Source organism: Podarcis gaigeae (assembly GCF_964106915.1).
Source record: "Podarcis gaigeae genome assembly, chromosome: 3".
Taxonomy (NCBI): domain Eukaryota; kingdom Metazoa; phylum Chordata; class Lepidosauria; order Squamata; family Lacertidae; genus Podarcis; species Podarcis gaigeae.
In genome coordinates, this window is record NC_139680.1 from 88,491,939 (window position 1) to 88,504,803 (window position 12,865).

At 46.1% G+C, this 12,865-nt stretch overlaps 1 protein-coding gene across 7 annotated transcripts in view; it reads left to right on the forward strand.

The window, feature by feature from the left end:
* The window catches only part of TOGARAM2 (TOG array regulator of axonemal microtubules 2), a 76,326-nt gene that overhangs the window by 13,648 nt on the left and 49,813 nt on the right, over nt 1-12,865 (forward strand). The window contains exons 2-3 of one of the 7 annotated variants that reach the window (XM_083732225.1): nt 4,592-4,686; nt 6,871-7,008. The exons of 3 other annotated variants lie outside the window; for them this stretch is intronic. The gene's annotated coding sequence lies outside the window, so the exon portion shown is untranslated. Of the gene's footprint in view, nt 1-3,821; nt 4,001-4,591; nt 4,687-6,870; nt 7,009-8,481; nt 8,534-12,865 lie in introns of those variants that run through there. 3 more of the 7 variants (XM_083732224.1, XM_083732222.1, XM_083732227.1) reach the window with 3 other exon arrangements.

Sequence of the window (12,865 nt, forward strand, 5' to 3'; positions counted from 1 at the left end):
GGGGTGTCTACAGGAATGCAGGTTTTGGTGTCCTCGGGTGTCTTCCCGTGTAAAAGTTGGGGTGTCTACAGGAATGCAGGTTTTGGTGTCCTCGGGTGTCTTCCCGTGTAAAAGTTGGGGTGTCTACAGGAATGCAGGTTTTGGTGTCCTCGGGTGTCTTCCCGTGTAAAAGTTGGGGTGTCTACAGGAATGCAGGTTTTGGTGTCCTCGGGTGTCTTCCCGTGTAAAAGTTGGGGTGTCTACAGGAATGCAGGTTTTGGTGTCCTCGGGTGTCTTCCCGTGTAAAAGTTGGGGTGTCTACAGGAATGCAGGTTTTGGTGTCCTCGGGTGTCTTCCCGTGTAAAAGTTGGGGTGTCTACAGGAATGCAGGTTTTGGTGTCCTCGGGTGTCTTCCCGTGTAAAAGTTGGGGTGTCTACAGGAATGCAGGTTTTGGTGTCCTCGGGTGTCTTCCCGTGTAAAAGTTGGGGTGTCTACAGGAATGCAGGTTTTGGTGTCCTCGGGTGTCTTCCCGTGTAAAAGTTGGGGTGTCTACAGGAATGCAGGTTTTGGTGTCCTCGGGTGTCTTCCCGTGTAAAAGTTGGGGTGTCTACAGGAATGCAGGTTTTGGTGTCCTCGGGTGTCTTCCCGTGTAAAAGTTGGGGTGTCTACAGGAATGCAGGTTTTGGTGTCCTCGGGTGTCTTCCCGTGTAAAAGTTGGGGTGTCTACAGGAATGCAGGTTTTGGTGTCCTCGGGTGTCTTCCCGTGTAAAAGTTGGGGTGTCTACAGGAATGCAGGTTTTGGTGTCCTCGGGTGTCTTCCCGTGTAAAAGTTGGGGTGTCTACAGGAATGCAGGTTTTGGTGTCCTCGGGTGTCTTCCCGTGTAAAAGTTGGGGTGTCTACAGGAATGCAGGTTTTGGTGTCCTCGGGTGTCTTCCCGTGTAAAAGTTGGGGTGTCTACAGGAATGCAGGTTTTGGTGTCCTCGGGTGTCTTCCCGTGTAAAAGTTGGGGTGTCTACAGGAATGCAGGTTTTGGTGTCCTCGGGTGTCTTCCCGTGTAAAAGTTGGGGTGTCTACAGGAATGCAGGTTTTGGTGTCCTCGGGTGTCTTCCCGTGTAAAAGTTGGGGTGTCTACAGGAATGCAGGTTTTGGTGTCCTCGGGTGTCTTCCCGTGTAAAAGTTGGGGTGTCTACAGGAATGCAGGTTTTGGTGTCCTCGGGTGTCTTCCCGTGTAAAAGTTGGGGTGTCTACAGGAATGCAGGTTTTGGTGTCCTCGGGTGTCTTCCCGTGTAAAAGTTGGGGTGTCTACAGGAATGCAGGTTTTGGTGTCCTCGGGTGTCTTCCCGTGTAAAAGTTGGGGTGTCTACAGGAATGCAGGTTTTGGTGTCCTCGGGTGTCTTCCCGTGTAAAAGTTGGGGTGTCTACAGGAATGCAGGTTTTGGTGTCCTCGGGTGTCTTCCCGTGTAAAAGTTGGGGTGTCTACAGGAATGCACGAAATTAATTTTGCAGATTCCAAATTGCTCTTTAACACGGAACATCACCACAAGAGAATAATCATGGAAGCCATCGAGATAGAGAAACACCCTCACAACATGAACAAGCGTGACGACACATCCCGCTTGCCAGACATCTGGAAATTAGCCCTCCCCACAAAAACTGACACCAGATCCAGAGGCACACAGAACGCCAACACCAATCAACCACACCAGACCCAAACCCAGACCCTCTCCACAGATGAATTACTGACACCATCCAGTAGCCAGTCCATGGTGGCACCTCCGGATGCTGCACCCCCCTGCAATCCCTACACAGATCTGGCTGACACAAGCCACAAAACCACAGCTCGCCCCTATACACGAAGCCAAGCCAAAGCACAACTAAGTGCAATACAGCCATCTTCTCAGGAAAACTCTTCACAAAGTTCAAGAGGTCAAGACACAAAGACTTTAGCAACTAATCCACACCTAATGACCCACCTAAGTGGTACTCAGGATATCACTCAAGAAATCACTCAAGGTATCTCTCAAGTAATTAAGGAACAAAAGAAGAAAAGGCACACTAGCCTGGGAACTTCCTCTCTGCCCAGAACATTGGAGGCTAGACACCACACCCCCTCTACAGTATTTATAGGAACTCAAACATTGAGATCCCGCTCTGTTCCAGTAACAAGAAGCCGAAAGCACCAGCCTGAAGATGACGAGTGAGACCTCGTCGAAACGTCGCCTAGACACCCCAACTTTTACACGGGAAGACACCCGAGGACACCAAAACCTGCATATATATATATATACACACACACACACACACACACACACACAAGCCCTGAAACTTCCTAATACTGTAGGACAATTCCGCTTGTGAGGGGGAAGGAAATGAAAAACAGCATGGGGAGTTTTTGCAAATGAGTGACTATCATGTAATCATCTTTCCTAGAATCTTGCTTCTATCAATAGTTTATTTCATTTCTCTTTAGCACTGTAGGCTACTTTAGAAGTCAGCATGCTCTTGCAGCTAGGACTGCAGAGTTTGCCTTCTGTGCCTCTGCAGGACCCTGTTCAGATTTTTGGTGGTGAATTATTAATCCCCTTCTGTTGCTCTAGGTCGGGTAGTAAGTGGCACTTCTGTATGAAAAGTGGCCCTCTTTGTTGGGCTCTAATTAATGCTTATGTAATCTCCTTCTCCCTCTCTTTCCTCCCTCCTCTCTCTTGTGTCTGTGTGCACGTCCTTCCTGGGTGCAGTTTGAATGAGGCAGTCCTGTGCAATGAGATTCCTTTTTTGCAGTTCACAGACTTGAAATTAAATAAACACAGGAATGGTTTCAAAGTGTGAGGGAAAAAGAAATTAGACTGGTAAGTCAGTTATGGTAGCTTCTGGATGACCTGTTTGTTGAGCATTCACCCTGATTTGTCTGCACAAAGTTTGCAGGAAGGTTAGATGTGCGGGCTATTTATTGAGCATCAGTTCTGATTTATTTGGAGGGTGTGTATACATTGCATTAAACGAATGTTATTCCATCCCACACTTTCCAGTGTATTACCCTGTACAGTGTTTTTTTGTTGGCTGGGGGCAGATTTATTGCACAAGAAATGTGATTCTATCTCACCCCAAAATAGTGGCAGTCTGGGATCAAAATATGTTTGCTGGAGAAGAAGTAGAACAGTTATGGATTCACCTGAAAAGAAGTGCAAGCAAGGCCTTTTTTTTCAGCTGGAGCTCACCGGAGCTCAGTTCTGGCACCTCTCAGTAGGGCACCACTGCCATTCTAAGACAACAAGGGAAAAGTTCACGATGAGCTCCAGCACCTCTTTCTCTGGAAAAATAGCACTGAGTGTAAGCATCCTCATTCATCACTGGTGGTGCCTACCTCACAAGGTTGTTTGGAGGATATATGGCATAAGATTTGCAAGGCAATTTGAACCCTCAACCCTCAATTATTCCTTCATTAAGGAATACCCAATTTAGGGAAGGGTGTAACACAGATATTATATCCTGCCATCAACAGAAGTTTGTTTTCTCCTCTCATTCATAAATAGAGCTTTCAAAACATGTGTGTGCGGGTGTGGGGATGTTTGCTGAATGCTTATCGGATCTGGTTACAGGCGTGTAGAATCCCAGAATATCCAACCCTTTTCCATTGTTGTTTGAAACCTGTGGCTTCCTAATTGTCTGGTTGCAGTCAAGGTCACTCAGTCAAACAGCCAGGGAGACGCCTACCAGGAAAATCTCTTCCTCACTCCTGCATCTTAATACTTCTTTGAAGAAGTTGTTGCTATGCAGCCTTGTTTGTTCACGGTATGTGACACTGTTTGCCTGCTCTGTATGTATAACTTGTTAAGGGTGAGTCAAGGATTGGCCTGAGACAGAGATCCCTGCAGCTTTCCAAAACTGCCATCTGACCTACAGGTGAAGGCAAGATCGCTAAGGGGGAAGACCCTCACAGCCAAGTTCTGCGGCTGTCCCAAGAGATGGCAAATTTAAAAACGTGAGGATCTGGTTTCTGAAGTATAGAGTTTGCAAAGCAGGTGAGTGACCAGAACAGCATTCTCTTCTGGCTGCTCTCTGAGGACTCGGCTGTCCCATAGAAGGCTGTTTACATTGACTGTGCAGGAAATACATGAGTCGGTCGCACAGTATTCTGCTAGGGAGTTTGTTATGTAACTGTCATGTCATTTGTTGTTCATCCTTGAATTAGAGAAGTATATTTTGCTTCAAACCACTGTAGAACTCCCCAGAATTGAGGGTCAGTGCAAATATTATGAGGAGAAGGGGGGGGGGGGACTCCAGAGAAGGTTTCGTACCAGCTGAAGCCCCAGCGATTGTCAACCAACCCTTGGAGAGCTGAGAACAGGCTGTTCAAGTGACCTTTGTCCAAAATATGACAGGGGTGTTCAAATGTGATGAGGAAATTGTGAGGGCAAGGAGCTACTTGACTGGTTCCCCTACCTTTAATTTTAAAAAATATATATCAAGGAGGGGTGAGGAGAAGAACCAGAGAACTACATTTACCTCAGTGAAAGTGAGGTAAAGTTGCAAGAAAACAACATCATTCATTCCTCAACCCTTCAACAAAGCCACACAGAGTTGTATACATGGTCTCTGCTTTATCTTCACAGCAACCCTGTGAAGTAGGTTAACCAGAGAGGCAGACAAGAGAAAGAGAGTATACTCTGTCAACCTACCACACTGTAGCCATTGTGCCTTTTTGGAGGTGAGTGACAAAAGGTGCCACAAGTACTGTTATATGATTGTAGGCATTTCTTGCACAATGTTGAGTGAGCTGCATGGAAGCTTAATTCTGCCATTAAGGATGAGCCTACACGGCCTGTCAAGTAGCCCAAACTGTACCATTTTTGGACAGGCTTTGGAATTGTACAGTGTACAGTGTCAGGGAAAAAACAATCTAGTAGGGGCATTTTGGCGCTGTGGTCTAAACCACTAAGCCTCTTGGGCTTGCCGATCAGAAGGTCAGGGGTTCGAATCTCTGTGACGGGGTGAGCTCCAATTGCTCTGTTCCAGCTTCTGCCAACCTAGCAGTTCAGAAACACACCAATGCCAGTAGATAAACAGGTACCGCTGTGGCGGGAAGGTAAATGGCATTTCCCTGTACTCTGGTTTCTGTCATGCTGCACCAGAAATGGTTTAGTCATGCTGGCCACATTTTGCGGACAAATGCCAGCTCCCTCGGCCTGAAAAGTGAGATGAGCGGCTCACCCCATAGTCACCTTTGACGGGACTTAACCATCCAGGGGTTCCTTTACCTTTTACTTTTTGTGGTTAGTTAGCATAACACAAATGAACACACATGCAGAGTAATGGTGGTTCCATTTGTTGTGTTCTATGCATTTGTTTTCTGTGAATAGTGTGCTCTTGTGAACCCAATGGCCACTCACCGCTTTACCCGGGGGCAGGCGGTTGCGGCCCCTTGCTTTCTGCCTCCTTCCCTGGCAGCCAGAATACACAAGTGAAATTGAGGGATGGTTTTCCCGCCAAAATGGTCTGCTTCAAACGGCCAATCTGAGGCTCCTCCTGGAGGGCAGTGCCTTTCTCACATAGATTGCAATTTGGAGGTCCACCCCTTTCTAGGAGACATATGGTGGTGGCTGGGGTTATTTTACAGGGTGTATTTGGCGAGAGTGCATGTGTTTGTGTCTCAGGTACTGCATATACTTTCCCCCACCCCCGAGCAGAACCTAAAGCTGTCTCAGCTGAAATGGTCTGTCCTAGCTGTGCAGCATCAGTGGAGCTGTCACTGTTTTAGTTAGATGAGCTGAGGGTGAGGTGGCAATCCTGGGCAGACTCTTTAAAAAGAGGACAGTGTTATCTTCACAGAGGAAGAAGTTTTGCACATGTCTGAACCCTTCTGTTGGAAATGTGTGTCTCTAGAAAAGGGAATTCTGCATGTGCTTGGGAGCACTCAGTCCAAGGTACCAAAATTCTTTTTAAAAAGTTGACAACCTCAGCTCTGGGTGAGACACCCCCGACTTCAATTCTAGCATCCCAGAATCAGGCACATTAGCAAGATGTGTTTAGTGACAATAGTTCACTGAGAGTTAATAAGTAGACGATTCCACTTTTCAGGTTATAATACAGCTCAGTTCATGCTTCTTTGGGGTACCAGAAATAGGAAGCACAGGTCTCCGTACACATTCAGCCCCAACTGAAGCCTTTATTTATTTGAATCTCCTTCAACAGTGAAAATAAAGCTTGGCCCTTGAACCCCTATACAGTGGTACCTCGGGTTACAAATACCTCGGGTTACAAACACTTCGGGTTACAGACTCCGCTAACCCGGAAGCAGTACCTCGGGTTAAGAACTTTACCTCAGGATGAGAACAGAAATCGTGTGCCAGCAGCGTGGCAGCAGCAGGAGGCCCCTTTAGCTAAAGTGGTACCTCAGGTTAAGAACAGTTTCAGGTTAAGAACGGACCTCAGGAAGGAATTAAGTTCATAACCAGCGGTTATGTACTTAGTAATGAATTATGCACAGTGAGGGAACTACATCAATCAATAAAAATTAGTGACTGGAGTGGGGAGCAGAGAGAGAATTCTAAGGTGTCATTGAGTAGATGGATCTTGGTCACCTTTGTACGCAGATGGCAAATCCCAAGACTGTGCAAGAGCTAGTTTGCTGAAGTGTCATTTGCCTCTCCTTGCCAAATGGGTACAGTCTCAAGAAGCAGAGCTCTGCAAAAGCACAACTGGTGGGAACAACGAATGCTCAACACTGGCTCCTCCTGGCTTTTGAGAATTCCTGAGAATGTTTTCAGCGATGCCATCCTCCTGTCACTGACAAGCAGTTTCAGGGACTCTCAGCTCCTCTAAGGGATATGAGGCGGGCACTCCCTTAGCTCATTATTAGAGATGTTTGCTGGTTACTCTCTTCCCTCTCTAGAGAGGAATCCTTTTCTTGCTGTTACTTCAGGAGATGCTGTCTCATCTCTGACTCGGCAAGAGGAAACTTGCCGGGGGATGTAGAGAATCTTCTTGGTGCTTGCAAAGACGGTTTTGCCCTGAAAGTGTCAACAGGCAGGTAAGGATCTCATCCATCTTGCAGATAGCGTAAGGTACGATGCAAAAGAGTTGAAGTGACCCAAGACTTGCAGCCTCCTATTTGGTGGCATGTGGAACTATAGAATTATCTGAGTCATTTAGCATTGCCAGCTTTGGCTTCCATGCCTTGTAGCATCTGTTTGTTTGCAGACAGCAGCAGCTCATAATGCTTTAATCAGCTCAAGAAATTGGAATGACTCTATAGGGTTTCTGGTCAGCTGTGGTTACCCTATAGTAATTTCTTCCGGCCTTATGATCTGTTTGGACTAAATCTCCCTTCAGTTCCTGACACCCAGCAGTCAGATAAGGATCTGAAGAGGCGGAGGCAGTTGAATCTTTGGTGAAGTTCCAAAATGGGTGGATAATGTGGGGACAAGATACATATCCCCAAGGACCAGTTGCTCAAGTTCAGGAACCATGGCTGGAGCAGCAGTTATATCAAGCCAGCCAAGTCCCCTGGTCCAACTGGGTTGATGAATGGCCATAGTAGCCCCTGATGAGCTGCAGGGAGCAAGGCATTGGACCCTGCCCCCAGAGTCCCCAGCTCATGGGGTGTCTTAGCAATGACATACTGGAGGCCACCATTCAGTTACTCTGCAATAGCATGTCCTGCACGGGCTGCTGAAATATAAGAATGTTAAAAAGAATGCCCAGTCTCACAATGGATCTGATTGTAAGTCTTTCAAAAGAGCTGTAACTGGAGAACAGTGTGTACTATCCAAATAATATGTATCCAGAGTATACTAGTTAAGAGGGCAGGAAGGATGGAAGAGAATCTGCTGCTCTCTGATGCTACACACATTAACAGCTTTGTAAAAGCATCTTCCAAGTCTGGGATGGGGAACCTGTGATGCTCTGGATGTTTTGGGGAACACAGCTCCCACAATCCAAGACCATTTGTCATGCTGGCTGGGGCTAATGGGAGCTAAAGTCCAACAACATGCAAGAGGGCCATGGATTCCACACTTCTGCTCCAAGCATTTCCAAGCAAATTAAGGATAGCGATTGGCTAGGTACCACAAAAGAGAAATCGTATTGGGTGAACAGGGCAGATAGAACCAAGCATACAGGGGTTTTTATATCTAAACTTATTCACACATGCAAATCATCACTGGATGTTGCAGCTATAGTATCACAGAACTGTAGAGCTGGAAAGGGACCCTAAGGGTCACCTGGTCCAATCTAGTGCAAAGCATAAATCCTGCCCACAGCAGTCCCTGGGAGGGCTCAAACCACCAACCTGCTGGTTAATAGCCAGATACACTAAACCATTATGCCACTCAAGTGATGAACATGCCTGTATGAATCAGCCCTCTTTCTGATGAAGAACTGAAGAATTCTCACAGATTTGTTTTTGAATCCAGCAGCAACAGTACCTGCAGAGTGATTATCTGGAAACTATATCATTTCTGGTTTTAGCTTTTGAGCAACTGCTGCATAAGAGCCTGATCTAGAATTCATTGAAGTCAACAAGAAGTATTTTTGTTGACTTCGATGCCCACTAGGTCAGTCCCCCAGGCAGTGGCGTAGCGTGGGGGGTGCAGGGGGGGCTGGCCGCACCGGGCGCAACATCTGGGGGTTAGGGTTAGGGGGCACAAATCCATGGGTTTGGGGGGCGCAAATCCACGGGTTAGGGGGCGCAAATTACTTGCCTTGCCCCGGGTGCTGACAACCCACGCTACGCCACTGCCCCCAGGAAGCACAAGTGAAAAGAAACCTTCTGTTCTCTCCTCATTGTTTCCCTTAAATTGTTCTGCAACTTTTTGCAGTCAATCAGCCAACCTTTCAGAAATTAGTGTATCTTGGCCACAACTGTAGTGGAGACTGTAAAACACTGGGCACAATGCTTGAATAATTTGTTGTGTCCGAGTCTTGGCACTCATTATTGGTGTTTAATTGCTCCTGAAGTTTGGATTCAGAATTAATCTCTCCTGCTCTCACTCTCGTTCCTACTCATGCTTCTCCTTGTGATCAAAGAGGCTGGTTACTTTGCGCTGAATCTGATTTATGCAACCTTTTGACAAATTACTGCGGCCTCCATCCCATTTGAAGAACATTTTGGTAACAGAAGTAGCATATAAAGAGATGGCAACAACAGCAAGTTAGGGTTAGCATTGAGGGGAGCCCCAGAACTTTGACTACTGTGGAAATGGCATTTCTGCATGATTCCAAAATATATGCAGTGCCTAATGTCATCTTTTTACTGCAACATTGTCTAAAAAGACCTTTCTAATATGGCAAACTCAGGTGGTGACTGTCAGCAGGATTGTTGCCAAAACAGGAACACTGAGAAACAAGCAGTTATCAGTCAAGAATTTGCAGAAGTACAATTATTATTTGCAGAAGTACAATTTTCCTCCAGAGTGGCTGGGGAAACCCTGTCAGACAGGCAGGGTATAGATTATTATTGTTATTATTATTATTATTATTATTAACATATAACAAATGCACACACTCACCCACTGAGAACTGAGCATGCTCAGTAGTCATGCAAAGAAGAGTAACCATTGAAAACGGAAAATGAAACTCCTGGATGAGAAGTCGAATGTCCTGCTTGGAGGGATTGGCTGGCTGGAAGCTTGAACAGGAACATTCTTTTTAGGAGGGAGGAGACACTCATTCCCTGATTCTGTTGCAGGTTCTGCTTTATTATCTATCTCCAGTTTGAAGGGTGCTTTCAGATGGGTGTTCATTGCTGCATCAGTTCTCTGCATGCATGCAAGGTTTCTTTTTGCTGTGTCCACACAATGTTCACATCAAAATGTTAGTCCATATGTTCCCATTAGAAATCTGTTGGTTTTTATTTACTTTGCTGTTTTGAGATAATCACCAAATGGGGGCTGTTCTGGCATCAGTGTGAACCTTTTTTTCCAGGAAGTGAAGAGAATGGAGCCAGGCACACTGTCCTTACTCCTGATCTTCCTGATCTCACTTGAAGACTGGAGCTTGTGCACATACAACAAATATGCAGGCAGGGCTTTATCCACATCTGGGAAGCCTGCTCTTTCCACTGTTATGTGCATACAGTTATCTATGCATACGTTCTGCTGAGCAGAATCTTTTCCAACATACAAATAGCCATGGGGAGGTTCGGAGCAGGGACAGCGGATGGGATTGCGGACGTTGAATACTGTATACAGTGGTACCTCAGGTTAAGAACTTAATTCGTTCTGGAGGTCCGTTCTTAACCTGAAACTGTTCTTAACCTGAAGCACCACTTTAGCTAATGGGGCCTCCTGCTGCTGCTGCGCCGCCGGAGTGCAATTTCTGTTCTCATCCTGAAGCAAAGTTCTTAACCCAAGGTACTATTTCTGGGTTAGCGGAATCTGTAACCTGAAGCGTCTGTAACCTGAGGTACCACTGTATTTATAAGAAACACATAGGGTACACAGGAATGCATATGGGGAGGGCTGGAACCCAACGGCTCCTACCTTGACAGCCATGCATTCAAGGGTCCTGCATACAAGCTTCTGTGTGTATGGTCTGGGGCCCTTGAGTATGTATAAATAGGAACCAAGTAATGTATGTGCGTGTAGGCTCCTTGCAGACACGACCTTCTGAGTATGTGGAGATCAAGGCTGCCCGGAAAGGGCTTCTGTGTTAGTATTTTTATAGCTGTTTTCATTGTGAGCTGAACACAGCCTTTCTGGAAGAAGTGGCAGGATATAAATTTTAAAAACAAATCGTTCTAAGAAAGACTGAGTTCTCCCCCTCCTAGCAGCCTTATGCAAGGCTAGCGTGCCTCTTTGCTGCATCAGGGCAGATAAGCCAATGAAAGCCAGAACCGCTAAGGTGACTTTAGAGCTGATTATGCATCAAGGAAGAGGTCAAGAGAGGAGAAGAGATTGTTAAGAATGAAACGTGTGTGTGTGTGTGTGTGTGTGTGTGTGTGTGCTATCCACAGCTTCAACTCACTTAGCTAGTTCATAAAGATGCCCTTTATCTCATCCAGTCACAAGTTTTATCATACTGGAGAAAGAAAGGAATTCCTATGATTTTGCATGATAGAAACCCACAGCTATAAGAATACAAAGGGAGCGCAAGAGCTTGCATATATACAGTGGCGTAGCGTGCGTTGTCAGCACCCGGGGCAAGGCAAGTAATTTGCGCCCCCTAACCCGTGGATTTGCGCCCCCTAACCCGTGGATTTGCCCTAACCCCAGATGTTGCGCCCGGTGCGGCCGGCCCCCCCTGCACCCCCCACGCTACGCCACTGCATATATATATATATATATATATATATATGCAGGTTTTGGTGTCCTGGACACCAAAACCTGCATTCCTGTACCCGTGAAAAATCTACGAAGGACACCAAAACCTGCATTCCTGTACCCGTGAAAATCTACGAAAGCATATATATATATTAGGTGTGGATTAGTTGCTAAAGTCTTTGTGTCTTGACCTCTTGAACTTTGTGAAGAGTTTTCCTGAGAAGATGGCTGTATTGCACTTAGTTGTGCTTTGGCTTGGCTTCGTGTATAGGGGCGAGCTGTGGTTTTGTGGCTTGTGTCAGCCAGATCTGTGTAGGGATTGCAGGGGGGTGCAGCATCCGGAGGTGCCACCATGGATTGGCTACTGGATGGTGTCAGTAATTCATCTGTGGAGAGGGTCTGGGTTTGGGTCTGGTGTGGTTGATTGGTGTTGGCGTTCTGTGTGCCTCTGGATCTGGTGTCAGTTTTTGTGGGGAGGGCTAATTTCCAGATGTCTGGCAAGCGGGATGTGTCGTCACGCTTGTTCATGTTGTGACATGTTGCAACTAATCCACACCTAATGACCCACCTAAGTGGTACTCAGGATATCACTCAAGAAATCACTCAAGGTATCTCTCAAGTAATTAAGGAACAAAAGAAGAAAAGGCACACTAGCCTGGGAACTTCCTCTCTGCCCAGAACATTGGAGGCTAGACACCACACCCCCTCTACAGTATTTATAGGAACTCAAACATTGAGATCCCGCTCTGTTCCAGTAACAAGAAGCCGAAAGCACCAGCCTGAAGATGACGAGTGAGACCTCGTCGAAACGTCGCCTAGACACCCCAACTTTTACACGGGAAGACACCCGAGGACACCAAAACCTGCATATATATATATATATATATATATATGTATATTGTTGTTTGACACACTTACTGCCCAATGGTTTTCCTACACTGCCTGCTCTCCTTGCTAAGATGGGATTTTGTTCAGCATGAAAAATCCAAATTGTCTCCGCTCTTGAAACTTTCCTGCACCTCCATGTGATTAAATTTAGGAATTCATGTAGCAGAGCACAATACCGAGGAGAAACAAATGTAAATATATTGCTGCACGGGGAAGATGCCTGAGAAATGGTTGGCAGGCTGCAGGCGTGATAAATGAATCAATAAATTAATAAATGGTCAACTCATCTAAATTTACAGTTAATTGGCTAGTATTTTATCCTTGCACATTTATTTTGTGTTACAGAGGTATTCTCAATATTTCATTTTTATTGGAAGAATGAATAAATACTTCTGGCTGCTCCATCCTAGGCTCACACTCTCATGTCTTATGGCTTAACCAAGCATGAGGCATCCAATTTCTCCCCCTCACAAATGAATCGCTCTGGGTCCTCACCACTGTTGGTTTATTATGGGGGTGACTCTTCCCTCACTCAGATCCTGTCTGTGGAATTGTCAAAGGTGTTTATCATCATAATCGTGCTTGCCTGTCAGTGAAATTAATGTGAATTTTACCATAAGCTGCAATATCTGCAGACCTAGGTTAGGTGTTTACTGTAGGATAGCCAGGCTTTGCTCTCTTGAGCTACATGGTGTCGTCATCACCAGATGCTAGTTCTGTGCTTTCCTCAGAGTTCTT